General features: G+C 43.1%; 1 long non-coding RNA gene across 1 annotated transcript; it reads left to right on the top strand.

Moving 5' to 3' along the window:
* The first annotated feature begins 831 nt into the window (after positions 1–831).
* LOC132206689 (uncharacterized) lies at positions 832–16,960 on the top strand. The gene is made up of 4 exons (XR_009443095.1): positions 832–939; positions 1,059–1,152; positions 9,294–9,398; positions 16,854–16,960. It is a non-coding gene; the product is annotated as an uncharacterized LOC132206689 (long non-coding RNA).
* Positions 16,961–26,764: the final 9,804 nt, after the last annotated feature.

Here is a 26,764-nt window from a genome sequence, read left to right as displayed (position 1 = left end):
TTCAACCCAACAGATTCCACATCACAATCTGCTACCCGTATCACTATTCACCACATCAATAATTTCCTCTATTAACACAACTACCCCACCTGCTTTTCCTTCTTGCTTATTCTTCTAGAACTTAAAATATTGATTGTCCATCCTTCATCATCCTATAACTATGTCCCTTTAACAGCTATCAAGTCACCATCACTTAATTCTATTTGTCCCATCAATACTGTTTTAAATGTTGCATGCACTTAGATTAAGAGGTTTAAGTTTTGAAATTTTTCTATTATTATTGTTGTTATTTTCCATTACTGTGGTTTTAATTTCTGCTGCACTCTGCTGGATATAATGTATACAACTTCTTGTTTCATTTTATCACTTCTACCCTCCCCCTCTGCTCTTTCATTTCTTTTTGATTTTTAAACTTCCTTGCATTGAATGCCGCCACCTCTAATTGGGTTAAAGCCCTATCTATAACCTTAGTTACACAATTTGCAAGGATACTGGTCACATCATGGTTCAAATGAACACCTCCGTCTTTCCTCAGTATTAGAACCAGAGTCTCATGAGTTAGAATTCAAAATAAAACACAGAGGAAATAACTAATGATGATCTTTTTTGTTTCCTCTGATGTTGCGCTTTGATAGAAACAGGTTAAAAGCTGTCTGCAAGTGGTTTTGATCTTCTGCCACCAATATCTTTCTCAGTCAGGTCCACTCTTTTCTTTCTGAAGTTGTTTTCCCCTGTCTTTCTCACATTTTTTGAGAAGTTGCTGACCTCACTCTCTCTGCCTCTTTATGAAGCTGCTTTCAATGCCTTGTTTGTATGAGGACAGAGAAGTGTTATGCAGATGAGCACATTCACAACAGTCCATGAGTCTCAGTTTAATGTGGGAATGTTAGCTGTCCGTAAATTTGCAACTGTTCACTGGAATCTCTAAATTCAAAATAAGTAAGTATTACATTTTTAATAATAGTTGCTATATCATCTAAACAAAAACTCTGCAACTGCAGAGTGATGCAATTAAAGATGGAGGAACTTAAATCTAACAATAAAATGTTTTGTTTTAGAAAAGATGCAGGTCAACAATAAATACAACTCCAATATTTAAACAAGGGCTTTGCTCGAATGAATAACACTAAAATTAACCAAGATCCATTGAAGGTAAGACATTAAAACATAAGGGCAGTATTTAATGTAATAAAAGGTCATTGGCCTGCAATATTACTTTATTTCACTCTCTGTTAATGCTGCCTGTCGTGCTGAGTATTTTAAACCAAATAACTGTGGATGCTGGAGGTCTGAAACAAAAACAGAAATTGCTGGAGAAACCCAGCAGGTCTGGCAGGGTTTATTGAAAGAAAGCAGAGTTAACATTTTGAGCCCGATAACTCTTCTTCAGAAACTAATAGCTAGGAAAACAGGTATTTATGTTGGAACTAGAGAGAGGGATTTCAGAAGGGGAGGGGAGAGGAGGGATGAGGTGACCGTATAAATAGAGACAGAACCCACATTCAGACAGATAATATCCTTTTCCTGCATCTCAGATCATAATGTCAGAATTAAACTTAAAATTCATTGCATTTTTCTCCATTTGGTAGTTGCTCAACAGATTGCAGCATTAATCTAGAGATTCCACATTCATTTGCATAGAGCTGGTTACCTCAATGATTTCATGTCTTTGTGTCCCCCAGTTAGCTAAATATTCCTTTGTTGACAGTTTGAAAACTATATTCTTTCCTTTGTAGACTCCCTCTTCCCTGCTGCAGCAGCCTCCCTCTATCTTACATGAGTGCCTCATTGCACAGTCTTCCGCACTCCTCCCCTTGCAGTGTCCTTATTCCCTGTACTGCCATTGAAATTTCTTAATATCCACCTCCCCCATGCTTGTGCAACATGTTTCTCCCCCCTCCTTCAACATTTGCCCTGCACTCAGTAGACAGGACTCCCATTAGACAGCTCCCCAGCCTCCTTGACAATGACTTCCTGGCAAAGGATTCCCTTAACATCATGTCCTTAGCTCTTGTGCCAGCTTTGGCATCCCCATCCCAACTTTGGCAGCAAAGTGTTTCCCTAGGCAGCTCAGTTAGTCATTTTTCTTCCCTTCTTTCTAACTTACCCTGCTCACCCTCCTATGATCAAAGGCTGTTTTTCTCCAGCTGTTAGACTCTTTATGAGCCTGTCGGCAACAAGCTTGGGAGATAAGAGCAACTTCTCTTTACAGATTCTCTCCATTCAACTTATTTTCCTCATATTGGCTATAATTTCCCCAGACGATTTGCAGATTTGCAGGTGTATTTGTTAGTGGCCACACATGGGCTGAAATCAGAAGTCATCTTTGCCTGCCACGAATTCACTTCTAAGTGACAAGATTGTATGAATTATGCGGAACATATAACATAGAAATAGGCCACGACAGAAAATTTAACTGTCTCCTCTGGACATAAAATTGTACTGCTATCACACCAAAGAAGTTACCATTCTCTTGAACAAAACTGGACCTGAAGCATAAAAACTGTGGATACAAAACAATGTCACAAATTGAGAATTCTAAAATGATTAACTTACCATCTGACATCTACAAGGCACAAGTCAGGAACCTCATGGAGTAGTGCCCAGTGCAGCTCGATTAACACTCAAGATGCTTGACAACACACAAGACAAAGGAGTCTGCATGATTGGCATACTAATCAGCAATCTAGTGGCATCAGTGGGTACTATATGGAAGATACAGTGCAGAAACACACTGATGCACATTGGACAGCACCTTCAAAACCCATGGAACATCCCAATTTGTAGAATAAGAATAGTAAATGTATTGGGTTGATACCATCTGTAAGCAGCCCTCCTGTACCCTCTTGAATCCTGCATCATCTGACGTGAAGTGATATTGCATCTCCTTCCCTTGTCTCTTCAACAAAATCCTGGAATCTCTCCATTGCAGCACTATGTGTGGAACTGGACCACACTGATTGCAGATGCTTAAGAAGGGAGCTCACCACCACCTCCTCCAGGGCACTAGAGCTGAGTGGTATTGTCACTGGACCAATAAGGCAGAGACCCAGAGTTCTAAGGCTTGCACCCCATCATGAAATCATTTGAATTCAATAAGAACCCAGAATTAAGAGCCCAATGATGACTATGAAACCACTGCCAATTATTGGGGAAATAAAAACATCTAATTCACTAATACCCCTTTATGAAATGTAACTGACATCTTTGTCTGGCCTACATTTGACTCCAGGCCAACAGCAATGTGACTGACTCTTACCTATCGTCTGGGCATTTAGTAATAAGCAATAAAGGCTGGCCTAGCCAATAGCACCCCTGTCCCATGAATTTTTTTTTATAAATAGGGGATAGACACTAAAGCTGGCCTTGCCAGTGGTGCCCATATATCATGAAATTAAAAATGGCCCTCACATTCGCATCGGTTCTATGGCCCTTTGATCTGTTTCTTATAAATTCTGTGTCCAATGCCACCTCTCTCACTGGTACCTGAAGAAAGTGAGACCCCAAAAGCTTGTGTCTTCAAATAAACCTGTTGGACTATAACCTGGTGTTGAGTGATTTTTGACCTTGTCCAACCCAGTCCAACTCCTGCACCTCCACATCACAGCTACCACGACAAAACCGATTGCCAACTCAAAATGGAGAGTCTCCAAGAAGATCATGCTTATCGACACAGGCATCAAGTTTCTGCAGAAATGCAAGAAAGCAGAAAAGACACCAAAAGGACTACAGATCATGAACCCACTCAGGTCGACCTTTGGCACAGATTATGCTGAGAGGCTTTGCTGTCACACTTCTTGCAAACTCCTTAACCATCTTGTATACCAACTTTACACCCGGCAATGCAACATTAAAATCGAGTTACAGTCCATATTCTCAGCTTATACTCAAGACACAGCAGTACAGTTATGAGACTCTACCAAGCAAACAAGACAATGGAACTACACCACCTACATGCTAACCAAGCACAAGAAATTGGAGAAATTTGGCATCAACCCCAGCAGTAGCCAAACCTTCCTAGTACCACAGTTGAAAATGGCACCATCATGAGGAAATCTATCGTCAATAATGGCCAATCACAACATTGTCATCAAACCAGCAGGCAAAGGAGGAGCCATCATCATACAGAATAGAACGGACTACTGCAAGGAAGTGAACAGGCAACTGAACTACTAGGGACACTACAGACAACTGTCTGCCGATCCGACCAAAGTACACATCTGTGAGCTCAACAGGCTGACTGAAACTTTTGATCTAGTCCTTCAGAGTGCCCTACTCTCTCTCTCATCCCAAGTACTGCTGCCTTACGAAGATACACAACGCCAATATACCTGGATGCTCCATCATATGATGGGACAGTATGAGAACCTCTCTAGTTATGTTTAGGGCATCTTGAAACATATTGTACAGGGAACACGCAGCTTCTATCATGACATTGCAGGCTTTTTACAAAAATTCAGCACCCAAGGACCAATTGAACTAGGAACATTCCAACACTCTACACCAGCATTCCACACAACAACAGCATTGCTGGAACAGCCTCAGTACTCAATACCTACAACTGACAGTTTCCAGACATCATCCTACAACTCATCCACTTCATCCTCGACCACATCTTCACCTTCGATGACCAGTTCTTCATCCAGACACATGGAATAGCCATGAGGGCCAAATTTGAACCCCAATATGCTCACACTTTTACGCACAAATTCAAACAAGACTTCTTTGCTGCACAGGACCGTCAATCAATGCTATACACCAGGTACACTGATGACATTTTCTTCCTTTGGACTCACGGCGAGGAATCACTAAAATGACTACATAGCAATATCAACAAGTATCATCCCACCATCAAACTTACCATGGGCTACTCTTTAGGGTTAGTCTCATTCTTGGACACATGCATTTCCATCAAGGAAGGACACCTCAGTATGTCACTTATCCGCAAGCCAAAGGATAACTTCACAATGCTGCACTTCTTTAGCTTCCACCCTAAACATATTAACACAGCCATTCCCCTACAGACAAGCCCTACGCATATGTAGGATCTGTTCTGATGAGGAGTAACGTAATAGACACCTGAAGGTGCTGAAAAACACCCTCATAAGAATGGGATATGATGCTCAACTCATCTATCGCCAGTTCTGACATGTCACAGTGAAAAACCGCAACGACATCCTCAGAAGACAGACACCGGATATGACCAGTAGGGGATCCTTCATCATCCAGTACTTCCTGGGAGCAGAGAAACTACACCATATTCTTTGCAGCCTTCAACGCATTATCAATGATGATGAGCACCTCGCCAAGATCCTCCCTATGCCCCCAATTTGCAACTTCAAACCACCTCCAAACCTTAAACAGATCATCTCTCGCAGCAAAATGCCCAGCCTTCAGGCAACATCAAACAAAACCCCGTAAAACCCTGTCATGACAATCTCTGCAAGACATGTCAGATCATTGGCATGGATACTACCATCCCACGTGGGAACGCCACCCACCAGCTGCATGGCAGATACTCATGTGCCTTGGCCAACACTGTCTATCTCACACTCTGCAGGCAAAGATGGCCCGAGGCCTGATATATTGGTGACAGCACGTAGACACTATGACAACAGGTGAATAGACACCGCGCAACAATCGCTAGACAGGGATGTTCCCTGTCGGTGGGGGAACACTTCAGCGATCAAGGACATTTAGTCTCAGATCTTTGGGAAAACGTCCTCTAAGGCACACTTTGGGATACACAGCAATGCTGAGTCACAGAGCAGAGGCTGATAGCCAGGTTTGGTATCCCTGAGGATGGCCTCAAGTGGAATCTTGGGGTCATGTCGCACTACAGGTGATCCCACCATATACTGTCTCTCTCTCTCTCTTTCACGCACACACACGTGCACACACACACAAACACACACACATACACAGAGACACTTTCCCTCAATCGATGGGATGGATTTGCAATTGCAGATTTGTAATTGAAAATACATTCTATTTTGTTCGAAAAGCACACAATTTGTTTACAGTCAATGTGGCATTTCATAAATTCCTCCTTTGGAAATAAAACCAGTCTGACTACAAGTAAAAACACAGCCAGATTCTAAACAATATCTCACACCTAAAGTGCATTGTCTGACCTGAGATTTCACCTCTGGTATACTAAAAAAAACCTTCAGTTATCTCAGGGCAGTGAATTGAAAGGAATTTGCATATTAATCCTTTCTAACTGATTAAAGATTTAACAGCCATCTTAGGTTTGTTCAACGTATTCACATCAATTCTGGGAACCTTTGATCTTTGCTTATAAATTCTGTGTCTGATGCCACCTCTCTGACTGACACCTCAAGAAGGAGTGAAACTCCGAAAGCTTGTGTCTTCAAATAAACCTGTTGGACTATAACCTGGTTAATCAAGTGTGGAGCTGGATGAACACAGCAGGCCAAGCAGCATCTCAGGAGCACAAAAGCTGACGTTTCAGGCCTAGACCCTTCATCAGAGAGGGGGATGGCGAGAGGGAACTGGAATAAATAGGGAGAGAGGGGGAGACGGACTGAAGATGGAGAGAAAGGAAGATAGGTAGAGAGGAGAGTATAGGTGGGGAGATAGGGAGGGGATAGGTCAGTCCAGGGAAGACGGACAGGTCAAGGAGGCGGGATGAGGTGGTAGGTAGGAAATGGAGGTGTGGCTTGAGGTGGGAGGAAGGGATGGGTGAGGGGAAGAACAGGTTAGGGAAGCGGAAACAGGCTGGGCTGGTTTTGGGATGCAGTGGGGGGAGGGGAAGAACTGGGCTGGTTTTGGGATGCGGTGGGGGAAGGGGAGATTTTGAAGCTGGTGAAGTTCACATTGATACCATTGGGCTGCAGGGTTCCCAAGCAGAATATGAATTGCTGTTCCTGCAACCTTCGGGTGGCATCATTGTGGCACTGCAGGATGCCCATGATGGACATGTCATCTGAGGAATGGGAGGGGGAGTTAAAATGGTTCGCAACTGGGAGGTGCAGTTGTTTGTTGTGAACTGAGCGGAGGTGTTCTGCAAAGCGGTCCCCGAGCCTCCGCTTGGTTTCCCCAATATAGAGGAAGCCACACCGGGTACAATGGATACAATATGCCACATTGGCAGATGTGCAGATGAACATCTGCTTGATATAGAAGGTCATCTTGAGGCCTAAGATAGGGGTGAGGGAGGAGTTGTGGGGGCAAGTGTAGCACTTCCTGCGGTTGCAGGGGAAGGTGCCGGGTGTGGTGCGGTTGGAGGTGGAGGGGAGTGTGGAGCGGACACGGGAGTCGCGGAGAGAGTGGTCTCTCCGGAAAGCAGACAAGGGTGGGGATGGAAAAATAGCTTGGGTGGTGGGGTCGGATTGTAGATGGCAGAAGTGTCGGAGGATGATGCGTTGTATCCGGAGTTTGGTGGGGTGGTATGTGAGAACGAGGGGGATCCTCTGGGGGCTGTTGTGGCGGGGGCGGGGTGTGAGTGATGTGTTGCGGGAAATGCGGGAGACGCGGTCAAGGGCGTTCTCGACCACTGTGGGGGGAAAGTTGTGGTCCTTGAAGAACGTGGACAATCCGGGATGTGCGGGAGTGGAATGCCTCATCCTGGGAGCAGATGCGGCAGAGGCGGAGGAATTGGGAATAAGGGATGGAATTTTTGCAGGAGGGTGGGAGGAGGTGTATTCTAGGTAGCTGTGGGAGTCAGTGGGCTTGAAATGGACATCAGTTTCTATCTGGTTACCTCAGATGGAGACTGAGAGGTCCAGGAAGGTGAGGGATGTGTTGGAGATGGCCCAGGTGTACTTGAGGTTGGGGTGGAAAGTGTTGGTGAAGTGGATGAACTGTTCGAGCTCCTCTGGGGAGCAAGAGGCGGCACCGATACAGTCATCAATGTAACGGAGGAAGAGGTGGGGTTTGGGGCCTGTGTAGGTGCAGAAGAGGGACTGTTCCACGTAACCTACAAAGAGGCAGGCATAGCTGGGGCCCATACGGGTGCCCATGGCCACCCCCTTAGTCTGTAGGAAGTTGGAGGAATCGAAAGAGAAGTTGTTGAGGGTGAGGACGAGTTCGGCTAGTCGGATGAGGGTGTCGGTGGAGGGGGATTTGTCAGGCCTGCGGGACAAGAAGAAGCGGAGGGCCTTAAGGCCATCTGCATGAGGAATGCAGGTGTATATGGACTGGCCGTCCATGTTGAAAATGAGGTGTTGGGGGCCAGGGAATTGGAAGTCCTGGAGGAGGTGGAGGGCATGGGTGGTCATTTACAATGATGCCACCCGAAGGTTGCAAGGACGGCAACTCATATTCCGCTTGTGAACCTTGCAGCCCAGTAGTATCAATGTGGACTTCACAAGCTTCAAAATCTCCCCTTCCCCCACCGCATCCCAAAACCAGCCTAGTTCTTCCCCTCCCCCAACTGCATTCCAAAACCAGCCCAGCCTGTCTCTGCTTCCCCAACCTGTTCTTCCTCTCACCCATCCCTTCCTCCCACCCCAAGCCGCACCTCCATCTCCTACCTACCGCCTCATCCCACCTCCTTGACCTGTCCGTCTTCCCTGGACTGACCTAACCCCTCCCTACCTCCTCACCTATACTCTCCTCTCCACCTATCTTCTTTTCTCTCCATCTTCGGTCTGCCTCCCCCTCTCTCCCTATTTATTCCAGAACCCTCTCCCCATCCCCCTCTCTGAAGGATCTAGGCCTGAAACGTCAGCTTTTGTGCTCCTGAGATGCCGCTGGGCCTGCTGTGTTCATCCAGCTTCACACTTTGTTATCTTGGATTCTCCAGCATCTGCAGTTCCCATTATCACTGGACTATAACCTGGTGTTTTGGCAGTGTGGGAGGTTGAGGGGTGACGTTGTAGAGCTTCATAAAATCATGAGGAGCATATATAAGGTGAATGGCTCGCATCTTTTCTCCGAGGTTGGTGATTTCAAGACTAGTGGGTTGGAGAAACATTTTAAAAAGACATGAGGGGCAACTTCTTTTTCAACACAGAGAGTGGTTTGTAAGCGGGATGAACTTCCATAGGAAGTGGTAGAAATGGGTACAATTAGAACATTTAAATGACATTTGGATAAGTCCATGAATAAGACATGTTTGGAGGGATATGGGCCAAGAGCAAGTCGGTAGGCTAGCTTAGTCTGGGATAATGGTTAGCATGGGCCAAAGGGTGTTTTTCAGTGCTGTATGATGCTATGACTCTATGGCCGGTGTTTATTCTTCATACGAGCTCTCTTTTGTACTTCTTCACCTAACTCTATTAGTTCAGTTTCCTATGGTCTTCTTACTCATTACTTTTTTGTCAAAGACAAAGAAACTGCAAATGCTGAACTCCATGGTGGACAAACAGGAGGCTGGAAGAGCACAGCAAGCCGGGCAGCATCTGGAGGAAAGGAGCAGTCAACTCTTTCGGGTATTACCCTTCTTCAGGATTGGATATGGTGATGGGGGAGCTGCAGGTAAAAGGGGGGAGGGGCAGAGGCAGAATGGTGGTGATTGGTGGACTCTGGTGGTTGGTACGACCTGGTTAGTCCATGGAAGGGATGAATCCAGCTGGTGGCTGGAAGGGAAGGTCAAAAGGTGGAATGGAAGGGAGAAGGTGGGGCTGGAAGGGGAATTGGGAGCTCTGTGACAAGTTTATTTGAAATTGGAGCCAAGGATGAGCACGTTGGAGTGGGAATGGGAAGGGGTGTTGAAATAGGCAGTGACTGTGAGATTAGATTGTTTGTTATGGGTCAGGAGAAGGTTCTCAACAAAACGGTCACCTAGTCTACATTTGGACTCACTGATGAAGAGAAATCTGAATTGGGAGTGCTGGCTGCAATAGGCTAGGTTGGAGGAGATGCAGGTGAAGCTCTGTCTCACTTGGAAGGGCTGTTTAAGGCCCTGGATGGAGGTGAGGGAGGTGGTGTGTGGGCAGGTGTTGCATCTTTAACAGTTACAAGGGAGGGTACCGGGTGGGAGTGGGGGAGGGGAGGTGGTTGTTGAAGTGGTTGTTGGGGAGTGTGGCATGAACTAAGGAGTGGTGAAGTGAATGGTCCTTGCGGAAGGCAGAGAGATTTGGGGAGTGGAACATGTTCCGGGCAGTGGGGTCTAATTGGAGTTCGCGGAAGCGTTTGAGGATGATACGTGGGATGTGGAGGCTGGTGGGATGGAAAGTGAGGACAAGAGGGACCTTAACTTTCTTACACTTTGGCGGGGGGAATGGTGGTTAAGAGCTGCGGACCAGAGAATGGAAGAGGTGAGGTAGAGGGCTGTCTGGATGATAGAGGGGGAAAAAGAGGATTGTTTAAAAAATGCAGACACTGGGGTGCGTGGGAGTGGAATTCTCCTCGTCAGAGCAGATGGGACGGAGATGGAGGAATTGGAAGAACAGGATGGAGATTTTGCAGGATACAGGGTGAGAGAAGGTGTAGTCTGGGTAGCTATGGGAGCCTATGGGTTTATAGTAAATGTCAGTCCATAAACTGTCACTAGAAATGGAAATGGAGAGGTCAAGAAAGGGGATAGAGGTGTTTGAGATGTCCCAAATTAATCTGAGGCCAGGAGCAGAAGTTTTTTTGTCAGGGTTTGCCTTAAATCGATTGTACCACTCAATTTGAGTGCTCTTTGTGTTTGTGAGTTCAGCATTCACCAGCTCCCTGGGTAAAGGAATGTCTTTATGTAAAGGAGTTAGGAATGTCATTGGCTTCTGCCTCCAGAGCATAACATCCCCCTCCCCAGAGGCTCCTGATTTCATTCTCAGATGTAACTGGGTGGCAGTAACAGATAGGAAAGAAAAAGAGCTTTGAATTGTAGCTCTACAGGCTGAACATTCTGTGAACAGAGGTTAGGAGCTGCAAAGAATATCAACGTGCTCTGGCTGATGACAACATTCTCAAAAAGTAGCTTACATGCTCAGTAATCCAACTGGAATGGACACAAACTCCTCAAGATTAAGGTCTGGTTATGTGATACTGATAATGGAAGTAACTCACTGTTAAAATCATTAGGGATACTGCAAGACATTAGGATTGTCATTACTTGATTCCAACAAAATATCAAAAAAGCTGCAGTACAGGGATAAAGATGAACCGTCTTGTTGTTTCAGTGATAATGGGAACTACAGATGCTGGAGAATTCCAAGATAATAAAATGTGAGGCTGGATGAACACAGCAGGCCAAGCAGCATCTCAGGAGCACAAAAGCTGACGTTTCGGGCCTAGACCCTTCATCAGAGAGGGGGATGGGGGGAGGGAACTGGAATAAATAGGGAGAGAGGGGGAGGCGGACCGAAGATGGAGAGTAAAGAAGATAGGTGGAGAGAGTGTAGGTGGGGAGGTAGGGAGGGGATAGGTCAGTCCAGGGAAGACGGACAGGTCAAGGAGGTGGGATGAGGTTAGTAGGTAGATGGGGGTGCGGCTTGGGGTGGGAGGAAGGGATGGGTGAGAGGAAGAACCGGTTAGGGAGGCAGAGACAGGTTGGACTGGTTTTGGGATGCAGTGGGTGGGGGGGAAGAGCTGGGCTGGTTGTGTGGTGCAGTGGGGGGAGGGGACGAACTGGGCTGGTTTAGGGATGCAGTAGGAGAAGGGGAGATTTTGAAACTGGTGAAGTCCACATTGTTGTTTGATGGTTTGACCCCAGGACCAGTCTAATTCCTCATCAACCCCCACCCCCGCCAATTAAATAGGAATTATCTTATTCTCCAAACTGGTACATCACAACAATGTGTGCCTGCTCACCTACAAACCTTCCAAACTTACACCTTGAACAATGCAGTTCACTAGCTTGATGAAAAGGCTATAGTGTAAGAGGTAGATATGTGGGACCACAATACAAATCATCAACATTAGTAAAGTAAGTTATGTTAGCCATTCAGTTCACACATGCAGCAAACTCTATTTGTTCCTTTGTTAATGGTGCTGCTGAGTTTATTGACTGTACAGAAATTGTTTCTTGATTTATGTTGAGAAGCTGACTAGTCTGTGGAGAAGCTATCACATTTACTTTGGGTACAAATGTTGCACGCACAATATTTCACCTGCTATTGGCTCTTGACCATTCCAGAACAGATTGATGGGTTTCCTACACATGTAGCCAACATGACGTCCTAAACATTTAGTGTTTTCACTTCATTCAGGATGCAGGTGACAAATCCAATACCATGGGTTGGATTTTCCCAGCTCTTGATTGATGTGGGCAATACCAAAGCTGTTGAGAAAATATGGTGAGATCTGAAAAATGAGTTGCTCAAAGTCGAGAGAAAGAAGAATTCAATTTTCCACCAGTGGTTTGAATGGCGAGACAAAAATCGGAGTGGTGGGAGTCATATTTCCATGCATTTATAAATGAGTGAGTGATTTTATTGTCATGTGTATTTTATAGTGAGAAAAACAGTAAAATACAGTGAAAAGCTTTTCCGCTGTTGCCACCACCCAGCTCCATTTTGAAAATCTTTAAGAATAAGACAGAAAAATAGGACTATATAGCTTAGAGAGAGTCCATTAGTCCTGATAAAGCTCATCATCAATGATGCTTTGAACCTCACCACTTATACCAGACCCAAATAATGTCAAAGCCCCCATTTTTCAGGTGCCATCAGGCTGATTCTCCTCTGCCATCACTTCACTGCCATCAGCGCCAGGCCCAACCACTAATGAAGTCACAATCCTCAGGTGCCTTCTTTCTCCTCTGGCCCTACCTCAGCAACGCCACCTCCGTCAATTCAGCAGCCACTGCTTCCAATGCCAGGTGCCACGCTTGCCCTGGAAAAGTAAGTAGGCGCTCACCCACTGGTGCCACAAAGTCCATGCTGGGCTCACTCGCCACTGCTATCTGAGATCGGGAAAAGAGGCGAATAAAGTGAAGAAGATTTAAAAATCAAGTAAAGAGAAAAGGAAAGAAAAGTGGTCACAGCAGATGAGCCCTGGCTGAGGAGTCCTTGCTCCACTCCCATATTTACACCTCGTATGTATCCAATCTCATCCAATTTGTATGCAATTTTGCAGTCTCCTTGGTACAGAAAATCCAAATGGTGACAGTTCCTGACATGAAAACTAGAGTGACTTCATCTTGAACAATAGTCCTCAACTCTTTGAGTGCTCTCCCTGGGCTCTAACTGTCTGTACCTCCTCTCCATGAGGATTGGCATTGGACACGCATCAGACTCACCACGACATTGTAGCATTTCGGACTAACTTGGAAATCAGTTCACCAATTCAATGCTGCATTTTGAGGCAAATACTGCAGCTAGGTTGCAGTGCATGCTGGGACAGCTTCTATATTGAGCATTGATGCAGAGTGCATCTCACTTCATACCTAACAAAGCATCTCTGCCTGGCCTTGTCTGTTCATGCTTTGGCAGCGCATTCAAAACTGTTCTGTCTTTTAGCTCAGACACAATACCAGGAAGCTAGCTATTGTTGTCAGCAGTGGTCAGTCAAAGGAGATACATGTTGCTGTACCTCATCATGCCCCGACAATGTGACACCTACAGAATGTGCCAGCATTGTATGTTGGAAAGATATTGCATGTGCTTCAGCCAAATGACCACTTTTCAATATCTAAGGAGAATAGCCCTTGATCATGTCAAGGGGACTGCTGTTAATAAGGGAGTGTCACTACAGCTAGGCATGGACAGCATCTGGTCCAGTCCAGGGGCTTGGACACAGTAACTTGTACATTTGAGTCAGTCAGAATCAGGGGTTCTGTATCACTGCAGTTCAGGGACTGGGTCCGCGTCCAATGCTCCAGGTTCCATACAACAAAGTCAGGGATTAATAGAAAGCCCATCAGGGAGCTGCACAGATATCAATGAGGGATCAGGTCACTCAAGAATCAGGGCTGTATTTCCGAATTGGTCAGAAGGGTGCATTATAGTCAGTTCTTGGGTATCTCACTGAAAGTTAGGTGGATTAAGGAGGACCACTGTTATAGTAGGGACCTTAGGGAATTCAATTGCAGGGAGAGGGTGCAGCACACTGGGGAGAAGGGACAATAATGGTGAAGGGTAGCAGCTCAATATGTAAGGGTGGAAGAAATAGTACATGGAACAATTTGGGTAACTGCAGGAGGGGGTATCAATCTAGCTTCGACTGTGGGGACAGTGCACCATGATGGTCTGGTTAAGCTGGTTAAGTGGGCATCCCGGACTAATGCTGGAAGAGGAAGATGGACATGGAAGAGTTGAGTGGGAACATGTGGAAGCTCAGTACTGATGGGCTTGGCAGGGAGTGCAAGGAAGAAAGGAACACAAAGGTTTGGGGGAGCCTCTAGAGGACCAATATAAGCCTATGAGTCATTCTGCAATGCACAACCTGTGTTGCCTTCCATTTTTACCCAAATCCCAATATTTTGTGGAAATGAAAACTGGATTAAGGGATAGTAGGAACTGCTGATACTGGAGAATCTGAGATAAAAAGGTGTAGAACTGTATGAATACAGCAGGCAAAGCAGCATCAGATGAGCAAAATCTCCCATCCCCTGCCTGCACCCCAAAACCAGACCAACTCGTCCCTACCTCCCTAACCTGTCCCTCCTTTCTCCCACCTATCCACTCTTCCCACACCCCACCTACAACCTAGCAATCTCATCCCCGCCTCCTTGACCTGTCCATCTTCCCCGTACTGACCAATCCCCACACTAACTCCCCACCTACACTCATCTTTACTGACTCCATCCCCGCCTCCTTGACCTGTCCATCTCCTCTCCATCCATCTGCTCGTTTATCCATCTTCCATCTGCCTCCCCCTCTCTCTCTATTTATTTCAGAATCCCCTTCCAGTCCCCCATTTCTGAAGAAGGATCTAGGCTCGAACCATCAGCTTCCCTGCTCCTTCAATGCTGCTTGGCCTGCTGTGTTCATCCAGCTCTACACCTTGTCATCGAAAACTGGATTATTGTTTTTCCTGTTCTGAGCACACAGACTCTACTTATGAGTGATGTGTGCCCATTTAAAGTCAATTGACTAATCAGGCACTTTTACAGTACACGTAGAAAAATACCTTACATGTGAAACACATGCAGTGACAATGGGGTAGGACAAAAGACCTTCCCCAAGTGATTCTCACCATGTCATCAAGTAATATAAACTGATCATCATCTGTAAAGCAGAAACGCTCACAGGTAACCTTAACTCACAAAGACAGTCCAAGTCACACAGACTTCAAAACGGCATGGAGCTGACTTCTTCTTACCTTCAGCTATAGCTATTCTCCAACATAATCCAATATGCAATGCTGCCTTTCTTGTGAGCAAGTAGTCAATCATCCTGTTGCACTTAAAATCTACTATTGTGTATAAATTATGGTTTGTGCTGCATACATTGGAATAAGGTCCATTATATCAAAGATCCACATGGAAGCATTTGGTGGCCGTCCTTATCAATGTCCTTCATGTATCATTGTGTGGAGCACATTGCTAAACCACTATATGATGCATGGTGGCACCAATGTCAGGCAATTCCTTGCAAGCTCCCTACAGCAGATCCAACACTAACGCTTTTTATCACCGTTCTACACTTTTAAACTTAAATTTGTAAAGATCACTAATACTGTTCTTTTGAAATAACACTGATCTTGCTAACGTTGATCTCACCTGGCACATGCCCAGTACAATGTAACCTGTATGCCTCTAAGTCTTTTTGATCCGTACACCCTCTGCTTGCTGTGATCTGCCTGTACCACTCATAAACAAAGCTTTTCATTGCATTTCGATACACGTGACAATCAATCAATCAATTGTATGTGATGCAAATATTGTCTGCTTACATTTCTAAAAAACTGTTCTGATTCTGATGTTCCCTGCACAGTTTCATTGGAACTAGCTGTGAATAGCCATAGCAGAGGTCATCAAAGATGCAGAGAAATTGAGGAGAACAGATGAGTCAGCAAGCTCATGTCTAACACCAATATCCAGTGGCTGCTTAGGAACTTCCACATGAAGAATTCACAGCTGATGGTCCACCTGGGATGTGGCAGGAGAATAGGAGGCCAGGAGGTGATCATCCTCATGGCCATTTTACTCAACATGAGCAAGGAGTATGACTGCCATGGACTATGGATGTCCTGGGACACTATCATAGATTTATAGCACCAATTGAAGTGGGACTGACAAGATGAAAGAGCAGGTGGCCGTCTTATCCTAGTGACCATCAAGGTGACACCTGCATTAAATTTTAAACAACTAGAACCTTCCAAGGATTGACTAGGGACCTGTGACAAATCTTATCGTCAGCCCATAAATATATGAATGTATCAAATTACATCACATTTCCTGCGACATAGTCAGTGCTGCAGATCAGATAATAGGCTTTACAAACATAGCTGGCTTCCCTCATTTGCATAGTCCCATTGACTGGCAACATATTGAGTTGATTACCATATCCTGATGCAGCTGACATCTTCAACAGGAAAGGGTGTCATTCCATCGATGCACGAGTCAGCTGTGATCATCAGCACCACATCCTAGATATCTGCGCCATAACATTCAAAACTGCCATGATGCCTATAACCTAGAGAACGCTCATGTTCTTGCATCACTTAAAGAGCCAGGTGGCTACTGGTAGTCAATGGCAACTCACTTCAAACTTGGCTGATCCTATTACATCACCCTCTGACTGAGATCAATCTTGGATACAACGTAGCCCGTTCTTCCATTGGTGCCATTATGGAGCAGATGTCTGACTTTCTAAAGATGAGATAGAAGTACTACAGTGCAGATAGAACCTATTTGGCCCATTGTGTCTGCCATGACCCTCCTAAAAGCAACCCACCTTATCTGCGTAACCCCTCATTTACCGCCATTAACTTACCTACCTTGTACATCACCGGGTACCATGGAGCAATTTACCATGGCCAATCCATCTAACTTGCACATCTTTTAACCGCAGGAGGAAACCTACGCAGGCTCTGGGAGAACATACAAACTCCATGCAGACCATTGCGCAAGGCTCGAATCGAATACAGAAACCTGGTGCTGTGAGGCAGCAATGCGAACCAATGTGCCACTCTGAAGATTGTGGTGCTGAGATAGGTCTGGTGGGACTTTGCAGCATATACCATACAATGTAATTCAATCTTAGCATGCTGTGCTCTGTATATCCGGAGCATGCAAAGAGGGGTTGAGATGGTTGTTGATGAGCTGAGAGAGCAACAGCAGTCTTCTGAGGAGAAAGATGAGGAGAGTATGCAAGAGGATACTTGCATAGTTCAGCAGAACTGTGTTGGGCATAAGAAGCTAGAAAAAGCTAAATTAGCACGATTCGATAGATGTGAGCTGGGTACAGTGATCATTCATTAACTGACAATGCATTATTCAGCAAATTAAAATGGTCGCCGCTTATTCCCAGATGCAAATACAGCTCTCTGTTTATTTTGCTTCTTACCTTTTCAACAAGAACAAAAGTGAACATTTGAATCATTTGAAGATTTTAATATTCCCACATTGAGTGGTGATAAGGTGTAATGCCACTCTGGGCATTAGGGAAAGCGTAGTACTTGATTATTTTAACATGTTATGCTGCTAAGGATGGCTAGTCTGTGGAGCTGCACCAACAATACAGTAGCAATCAAGCAGCGAACTAAGTTTACAAATTTTCAATCAAGTGTCGCCTGCACTGTGTTTCCTATGTTTTCATTTTTTTCCTGTGGCTGTGAATGGCTGTTTGTGTCTGGCAGCAATTGATCTGGTGCACAGCTGGGCTCTAAATAAAACACCAGCAGTGCGAATCCCAGGAGATCTCGGAAGTGGTGAGCCCTTCCATCCTTAGTTGACACATAATGGCACAAGTGTCACACCGTAGAGGTGCAGTGGATACATAATGAGGTGGGTAACATAAAATTATATGAGGTAATTTGCTAAAGATCACTGAGAAGCCCTCCAGGAAATCCTCTGACATTGACATTTAGCCAAGTTTTGGTAAAATTCAACCCAAAGTTTTAGGTGGATGCCTTGCCCTATTCAAACAGTCCCTGAAGATAAAAGTGGATTTTCTGAAGAAAGGTCCCAACCCGAAATGTCAACTTTCCTGCTTCTCTGATGCTGCCTTGCCTGCTGTGTTCCTCCAGCTCCAGGTGCAGTAAGTATCTATATATTGACCCTAGTACGTTTATTCCTATCATAGCAACAGAGCAACGATTCTTTAAGATGTTATTAAACTGGCAAGGGCACAAATAGGATTTATAGGGATGCTACTGAGACTGGAAGATTTGAGTTATAAAGAGAGCCTGTATCATCTGATACTTTTTTCCCCTGGAACATGTAGGATGCTGAGTGGTAACCTTATAGAAGTTTAGAAAATCATGAGGGGCATAGAAATTGTGGCTAGGCAAGGTTTTTTCTGCAGGGTGAGGGAGTCCAAAACTAGATAGTATATGGTTAAAGGCAAGAGAAGAATGATTTAAAAGGGAGCTGACGGGCAACTTGTTCACAGGAAGGGTGGTGTGTATATGGAACGAGCTGTCAGAGGAAGTGGTAGAGGTGAGTACAATTCCACCACTTAACAGACATTTGCATGGACATGAATAGGAAAGGTATAGAGAGATATCAGTCAAGTTATTTTCCCCTTTATTCATCCATGAGATGAGAGCATCCCTGGCTAGGCAGCATTTATTGCCCATCCCTATTTGCCAAGAGGGCAGTTAAGAGTCAACCACATTGCTGTGAGTCTGGAGTTACAACTAGGCCAGACCAGGTAAGGATGGCAGTTTCCTTCCCTAAAGGACATTAGTGAATCAGATGGTTTTTTCCCCAATGATCAACAATGGATTCACAGTCATTGTTAGATTCATAATTCCAGATATTTATTGAATTCAAATTCCATTATCAGCCTTGGCGAGATTTGAACCCAGGCCTCCAGAACACTATCTAGGTCTCTGGATTAACAGCCCAGCCATAATACTACTACACCATTGCTCCTCTAAAAATGCAGGCAGATCGGACTATTTCAGTTGAGGAAACCTGGTCAGCATGAATGGGTTGGGCCAAAAGTTCTGTTTCTATACTGTATGACTGTATGCATTGGTTCTATTGGTTCCTACTATGTAGAATTCAGAAATGGAAGCTAAAATGGACAAAGCAGTTTATAGGATGCATTATTTGTGTCAGCTTTGGCTCACTGAATGAAGGTACAAGGCTGTTTTATCTGAGGGCAATGCTGCTCAAGTCCTACTTTGGAGAATTCAGTGCAAAACCTCAATGATGCATTGCAAGCCTCAGGAATGACTTTTGAATACAATTTTAAATCAAGTACCCTGAATATCCTTTCATTATTTTGAAGAAGAGCTGGACAATTCTCCCTGATGTCCTGGTCAATATTTATCCCTCCACTAAAGTCATGTAATCTAACTAATATCACAGTGCTGCTTCCACTAACTTGTTCTGTTCCAATAGACTGCTGTGATCCCTCCTACACAGTAGTGGCTACACCTTGAAGTTATTTCATTAAGTGAACACTGCATTGAGATATCTTGTGATGCATGAAATGTGTTGTCTAAATGCAAGACTTTCATGTTTACCCTTTTAATAAAAGGGATCCTGTGTATTATCTCCAACATCTGACAGTTCTCTAGTGAATGCATGTTTGTTGAAAAATCATGAACAGTTGCTTTTTGAAAGGTTCTGCCACAAAGCAGTCTCTACTGCTTAAATAGTACAAAAAAACTTGTTACCATTATCAAGATATGGCAACAGAAAAAATATAATTCTGCACATCTAGTCCATATTAATGCTGACCAAATTAGTGCAAATCACATTTATCTGACATGCTCCCAGAACGTTTTCAGTTGATGAACATAATTCTTCTCCTCCTAACTTCCCATATTTGAAGCTACTCCTACAGAACATCCGGAAATGTTACAACAGCACTATGAAGAAATTCTCTTGGTAAAATCAACATCCAAATTTAGACTGAATAAGGAAGGATGAAAACTGGCTACATCTGTGCAATAAAGACATCAATAGAATTTCAGTGTGCTTTAATGTGATAATCAGGAGAGCATATTCACTAAATAAATACTGAAAGAACTGCAGGTGCTGTAAATAAGGAACAAAAACAGAAGTTGCTGGAAAAGCTCAGCAGGTCTGGAAGCATCTGTGAAGATAAAATCAGAGCAGTTCTGAGGAAGGGTCACCAGACCTGAAATGTTGATTCTCATTTTTTTTCTCAACCGATGCTGCCAGACCTGCAGACCTTTCCCAGCAACTTCTGTTTTTGCTCCTGAAGGTATTTTCCACATGGTTCAAAATAGATGTAATATTAATAACACAAATGCTTGAATCTGCAAACCATCAACAATCAAAACTGAAAGAAGCAGAGATGTGATTCAAAAGGGCTTTTAAATCAAACAGTTCCAGGAAATAAACCTACTGTATATGTGCTGAAATGTGACAAACTATTAACCGAAAAGTTTGTTTTTGTTTCGGACAGTATGCTCCAGTTTATTTCAAAACAGAACACTTCATCGAGTAAACTCCCCCATTTATCAGAGTTAATATATTAGAGTTAGGGAAGGGCGCAAAAAAAAACTGACAGATCTGTGTATTGCTGCCTGTGCTCTTTCATTTGCTTTGCCTACCTTCTCTCTCCTCACATTTTCAACTACAGCATCCAACATTTAATAAATTTTCAGCTCATGGCTGAACTCCTGTGATCAGTCCTTTCCTTTTCACATCAGTAGTTCCCTTTTCCTTTCAATCACAGATTTCAACAGATCTATTAAGATGAAGTGTTAATACATTTGGAAGTTGATGTACAATTCCAGCTCAGAAAATTTACCAATTTGACCATTCATTGGTAGCCATGCTTGAACACTGCAAAGGTTTTGTGAAAACTCCAACTACAAGTGAAACAATTTATTTTCTCTCTTTCCATTTGCATCCCCTCTGACTCTAGATTCATTTCAAAACATAAGAAGATTCAGAATACTGCCCTTTTAAAGACTAGCCCTCCTTTCAGAGCACTTTACTGAACTGTCCTACAAATCTGAATGCATATCATTTAAGGACATCCACAGAAACAGAGAAGATAAGTGATGTACTATTTTCATTTGTGCCATTGAGGAAATGACCCTTCAGCTTTGGGGTCATTGGAAATTTGACAACCCACATTTATTTTGAAAAACATAATCGTGGCCTGACTGATGTATGGAGTCATAGAATCGCAGAGATGTAAAGCACAGAAACAGACCCTTCAGTCCAATTTGTCTGTGCTGATCAGATATCCTAAATTAATCTAGTCCCATTTGCCAGCATTTGGCCCATATCCCTCTAGACCGTTCCTATCAATATATCCATCCAGATGCCTTTTAAATGTTGTAGTCATACCAGCCTCCACCACTTCCTCTGGCAGTTCATTCCATACATGCACCGCCCTCTGCATGAAAAAATTGCCCCTTAGGTCCCTTTTAAATATTTCCCCTCTCACCTTAAACCTATCCTCTCTTGTTTTGGACTGTCCCACCCAGTGGAAAAGACCTTGTCTATTTATCATATCCATGCCCCTCATGATTGCATAAGCCTCTATAAGGTCGCCCCTCAATATCTGACACTCCAAGGAAAATATCCCCAGCCTATTCAGCCTGTCACTATAGATCAAACCGTCTAAACTTGGCAACATCCTTGTAAATCTTTTCTGAACCCTTTCAAGTTTCACAAAATCCTTCCTATAGAAAGGAGACCAGAATTGTACACAGTATCCCAAAAGTGGCTGGACCAATGTCCTGTGCAGCTGCAAAATGGCATCCCAACTCTTATATTCAATGCACTGATTAATAAAGACAAGCATACCACACAGCTTTTTCACTATCCCATCTACATGTGACTTCACTTTCACAGAACTATGAGCCTGCACTCCAAGGTCTCTTTGTTCAGCAACACTCTCCAGGACCTTACTATTAAGTGTATAAGTCCTGTCTGATTTGCCTTTCCAAGTGCAGCACCTCACATTTGGCTAAATTAAGCTCCAGCTGCCATTCCTCGTCCCCTATGACTCCTGTCTGGTTGCAATATGGTTGACTTTTCATTTCTTGTTCAATTAGGGATGTCTGATGATAAAACTATCTCGTAAGTAGCAGCCGTACTCATACTCACAACTATAACTTGAGCAGGACTTCATACTATGAGGCTCTGAAAATGACCAATACCAACATGTTACCTATCTGTGGTTAATTAGTGAGTGTACTGAACAACATTAACATAGAATTTAAAGTCTGAAATAATTGTTTTGCTCAATTAATATTTCAAACATTGTAATTTCCATATATTTTCATGTATTTCCATGTGTATGTTTTCTTGTAACATTATGTATACTTTTCTATATCATTGTGCCCATGCCACCTTTTCAGAAAAGACCTCAAGTAGTCTTACATCCCTTGACTCTCCTCATTGCCCTGCAATTTCATTCCCTTTTTAAATATCTCAATAAAAATAAAGCATCAGATTTTTGAAAAGCTTGCTTAATGACCAGTTAACCATTTCATCTCATTATTAGAGATGTTTATGTGCTAGTCAATGGCTTCCTAATGTCATAATAGGGTTTAAGTTCTGTGTATAAATCAGAAGTGGAATTCACAATGAATATGTGGAATTCTTTACCACAGAGGCTGTGGATGCTGGGTTTTTAAGTATATTCAAGGCTGAGACTGATTTTTTAAGAGTAGCGCAATCAAGGATTATAGGGAAATGGCAGGAAAGTAGAGTTGAGGATTATGAGATGAGGCAGATCTTATTGAATGATGCAATAATCTTGATGGACTGAATGGTCTACTTCTGTTCCTGCGTCTAATGGCTTTAACCTGCTTGCTCTGGGCTCAGCCTACTTCCATTTCTCAAGCAACATATCAGTTTGGACTACCAGAAAATCCCACATCAGGATGGAATGAAATGCAGGATGAGTCCCACTTCCCAATTTCATCTGCAACATGAAATTACAGATCATGGTTTCTGATGCAGCAGTCAATGTTAGGAGCTTAGTCTCATTCTCTCCTTTTGCCTGAATGATTGCTGGCGTAAAAAAAAAGTATTGCTTCTTTGGATGAATGCAGACCAAATTCCATAATTCATCAATGCTTAAATCCAGCCAGTTGTTTATCTGAGAGCGTCCAGGTTTGATTTGCTGAGTTGCTTTATTTCCAGCTAGCAACAAGGGATCGCTAATTAAGTCAGGATCCATCATAATCACTTCATTGATTTCTGGTAGATGTAAGATGATAATGTATTAAAATATAAGCTTGTGGTCAGAAAATAAATACTCAACCTTAAGCCAATAGTAAGATAGTGATTTACATTTAAACTAGTGTCATATTTATAAGCCCGAGTCATGCCCTGGTTAATCAAAGAATAAGGAAATTTATAGAGACATCTTTGAACTGTGGCCTGATTTTCAACACTTTAGATGTATATGACATTTAAATCCACTTCAAGATAACTCATAGTGCATGCTGGAACTTTAAGAGATTTCTGACAGAAGTGATAAAAATAGATTCATGTTTAGAATGTGAATCATAAACTTAAAGTACATATTAAAATAATCTTGAAAAGCATAGAGGTAGCTCTGCAGTGAACGTGAGTGAGAAGCTTTTTTTTTGCAAAAGGTGAAATGAGCCATTGCTCAAAGAGGTGTAGTCCCAGTACAGGATTGCTCAACCATTTGGCTATCAATTTCAAGCCCTGTCAACTTAACAGTGTACCAACTAAAGCTTAATATATTGTACCATCATGAGAAACATTTAGAATAAACTCTAGACAAACAAGAGGGAAAATTAATCTCATTTTAAGTGCAAACACCAAAGAACATTCACAATTCTTCATCTCTAAACACAGATCTGTAACCACAAGATGTACGATCTCCGTACATCACACCTCTGTCCCTTCAATGAATCTGAATATGGGTAACGTGGACTGCTTGAATCACAACTCAAATTCTGACGGTAAGTTGGGAGATGGTGAATTCCTAAATTGATACTTTGTATAACTTTTTAAAAAATTAATCTACTTTTTCTAATCAGCCTGTTCAGAGATGTTATTACACACCTTTGGAGCAAGTGGGACTTGAACCCATGCTTCTTGGCATAGGGTTAGGGACACTACCACTACACTACAAGAGCCCTAAGTAGTAAGCAGGGAGGATAAATGTGGGGGCAAATTTCCACTGTGGCACTAGCAATTTGCAGAAATGCTTGTGGCTGGTTTCAACCAAGGACCTTTCACATATAGAGGGAATATGATAACCACCGCAGTATAGTAATAGGACTTTGCATTAATTTTCACAATAAAAGATGATTACCAAATGTCACAACAAATTTAAAATAAATCAAGGTGTTAATTGTTTATTAGTGATGCTCCATTGTGTGTAAGTGGCAGATATGAACTGGAAGTTGTTTATACCACTATAAACAGACATTGGTTAAAAACAAAATACAATTGTTGGGTAGGATGCTAATGTTTGTAAACATGTCACTCTATAAACAAATGCTAATAAAAATGTGAACTTTTAAAAAAAAATTCAATTCCAACTTACCCTCACACACTTTCTGGAGTAGGACTGAGAATTAGAAAAAGTCAGATATATTATAAATTGGAAAAAAAAGTGATGGAAGTGGCAGACTTTAAAGATAAACAAATCGTTCTAATGGTTCCTATTCCAAGCTTTTTAATGTAAATGAAAAAAAAATTATTGATGAGTTAGTCATGATCTTCCAAATCCCGACTAATTGAAAACTTTCCCTTTGCATTAGAAATTTCACTTAACTATCTACCACACTATCTAGTTTACTTCTCTTACCTTTGTTAAGTGATCAAAGGTTTATTAGTGTACCACCAGTCATGAAAATGTTAATTGAAATTGTTAGAAACAAAATAACTGAATATATGGACACGAGTGAGCTGTTCGGAGTGATCCCATTTAGATTTATAAAGGAAACAAAACTGGTTAATTTTTTTGAGAGTTTACAGAAAGCAGATAAGGCAGTACCATTGGATATTCCTAATTTTGTTTTATTAATAATGAGATAAGAAACATACTGGTGAGGCAGCAGTTATTTTCCATCCCTAACTGAGCTATTTTGTTGAACCACTGCAATGTATGTGGTGTAGGTAATTAGTGTTAAAATGAACATCCAAAAGCATTCAATAAGTTCACAGTGACTATTAATGAAAATGCAGGGAATTGCTCGGTATAAGGTAAGATCTTATGCAAATTGACAGAGTGTAACTAGATTTAGACTTATTCAGATTTATTCGTTTGTCACTTGTTCTAAGTATCGGAATACAAGTACAGTGAAAGGCGTACAAAGTCACCATTTACTAGCGTCCACTTGGTTACACAAAGCAGAATTAAAAGATTTAACAGACCCAAAAGGTAGGCAAGAAAAAAACGTCTCAGAGTCCCAAGTCCCATCTCTACAATGGTGCAGGGGCTGCTCCAGTCGCTAGGGCACCCAGGAGGCCGCTTGCTCTCACCACTGACTGCTGCCCCCTCACTGGCCCACTCTCTCTACCATCACTGACTCACCAGCCCTGCTCTCATCACTTCAGCTGCCCCACTCTCCGCCCACTGCTGCCACCTCACCTGCCCCACTCTCTCTGCCTCACCTGACCTGCTCTCTCTGCCCACTGCTGCACCCCTCACCAACGCCGCTCTCGCTACCCACTGTCCCCTCACTGGACTTGCTGTCACTGCCCACTGCTGTGCTGCACCTGCTCTCTGGAGTCTTTCTGGAGTGGTCTCTCCCAGGCATCTACGTAGATGCAAAAGATTTTCAGTGAATTTACCAATACATTAGATGAAAGAACAAAAAGCCATACAAACAAATTTGCTGTAGATGCTAAATTAAGTGGCACAGCAATTTGTGTAGATGGGACAGAAGATTGTTGCAGTGGGATGTTGACAGATGAAGTGAGTGTGAAAGATTACAACAGATTGTTTGATCATGGAATTGCCTACTTCTGATTTTAACAAGTCAAGACAGTTTTCTAAAAACACTAAGCTGTTGAAAAGCAGAGTTCTTGGGATCTAAATACAGAAATCACCAAAGTGGACTGGTATAAATAAAAATAACTTTTAAAAACATTCAAAAATAATGCTGGCCATTGTCTCAAAGGGAGTATAATACAAAAGCCTAGAAGTTATGGCCTGGCTGCACAAATTTCTGCTGTGCACTGATTTACAGTATTGCACTCTGGTCCGGGCACAACTGCTCAGAGGATAGAAAGGCCTTTGAGGGCAAACAGTATAGATTCACTTGAATACTGCTGGATCTAAAGGGTTAATTTGTGAGGACTAGTTACACAGAATGGACTTATGGTCTTATAAAACTTACAAGATAATGTATGGCTTAGAAGGGGTGGATGTTAGGAAGTTGTTTCTGTTAGGCGGGGAGACTAGGACCCGAGGGCACAGCCTTAGAATTAGAGGGGGTAAATTTAAAACTGAAATGAGATGACATTTCTTCAGCCAGAGAGCGGTGGGCCTGTGGAATTCATTGCCACGGAGTGCAGTGGAGGCTGGGAAGTTGGATGCCTTCAAGGCAGAGATTGACAAATTCTTGATCTCAGAAGGAATCAAGGGCTATGGGGAGAGTGCAGGGAAGTGGAGTTGAAATGCCCATCAGTCATGATTTAAATGGCGGAGTGGGCTTGATGGGCCGAATGGCCTTACTTCCACTCCTATGTCTTATGGTCTTATGGACTTGTATCCTCCTCAACGTAGAAAGTTAAAGGGTAATCTAAGGGATACATTGATCAACCATTTGATGGAAACAAAGAAAAATCACTTTTAGAAACTGGAGTAGACAAATTGGACTG

This window comes from Stegostoma tigrinum, chromosome 2 (assembly GCF_030684315.1).
Source record: "Stegostoma tigrinum isolate sSteTig4 chromosome 2, sSteTig4.hap1, whole genome shotgun sequence".
In the NCBI taxonomy this organism is placed as follows: domain Eukaryota; kingdom Metazoa; phylum Chordata; class Chondrichthyes; order Orectolobiformes; family Stegostomatidae; genus Stegostoma; species Stegostoma tigrinum.
Note: the sequence above shows the minus strand (reverse complement) of the source record. Positions and strands in the feature narration are given on the sequence as shown.